The sequence below is a fragment of the Aplysia californica genome, unplaced genomic scaffold (genome assembly GCF_000002075.1).
Source record: "Aplysia californica isolate F4 #8 unplaced genomic scaffold, AplCal3.0 scaffold02364, whole genome shotgun sequence".
NCBI lineage: Eukaryota > Metazoa > Mollusca > Gastropoda > Aplysiida > Aplysiidae > Aplysia > Aplysia californica.
The window spans coordinates 6,313-7,394 of NW_004799634.1; positions in this window are offsets into that span (position 1 = coordinate 6,313).

Consider the following 1,082-nt stretch of genomic DNA (forward strand, 5'->3'; position numbering starts at 1 on the left):
CTTTTTCTCTCTTTCTCTCTCTTTGTTCAAGTATAATACTCCCTCTGTCTGAATCCCTCTCTTTCTCTCTCTTTGTTCAAGCATCATCCTCTCTTAGCACGAATCCTTCCCTCTCTCTCTCTCTCTCTCTCTCTCTCTCTCTCTCTCTCTCTCTCTCTCTTTATCTCTCTTTTTTTTTGTTTCTTTGTTTGCTTATTTGCGTGTCAGTTTGATTTTTTTGTTCGATTGATTGTTTAATTGCTGCTTGTTTTTTTGTGGGTTTGTTTTTGTTGCTTGTTTGTTGTTTGTTTGTTTTGCTTGTTTTATTGTTTTGTTTGTTTGGGTTTTTTTGTTTGTTTGTTGGTCGGTTGGTTGGTTGATTTCGAGCTTTTGTGTTCTCGTCCAGCATGAAATGCATCTAGTGACAACAAATAAGATAGTTTGTGAATGAAGCCAAAACACCCAGTCTCTAATAAGGCCTACAACACGCAATCCAATGGCTGCAAAGCGAAAAAAAGATCAAGAAAAAGATGGATTGACGGAATCAAAGGAACAATGTTATGACCGTCCAAACAGCAACACACCTGTTCCACGTCCGACAATTACATCACCCCTCCCCCCCCCTCCCCCCCGAACACCTCGTGGTAGGAGAAGATAAACTCGAAGTAAGTAGAATGAAAACGCTGCGCCGGTGGCCTAGTGGTTAGGCTACCGGACTCGTATTCGTGAGACTGCGGGTTCGGGGGTTCGAACCGCGGGCCCGACGTTGTGTCCTTGGGAAAGGCACTTTACACTAATTTTCCTCACTTCATCCAGGTGGGAATGGGTACCCGGCCATAGACAGCGAAGATCTTGTCAGTATGTTAGTGTTTTAGCGCCTATAAATGGCTGCTTACACTGAATGCTTCCCATGAAGTTTGGGTTGTTTCAGTATGCTCTCAGGTCTGCTGGGGTAATAGCATAGATTGTGAAGCGCATAGAGCTTGCTGTTGAGCGGGGATTTGACCTATACAAATGCTATTTATCTATTATTATTTTTAAAAAAGGTTATATGATTTAGGAGGCGGGCCTCGACCTTTCCCGCCAGGGTCAACTTGACAGAG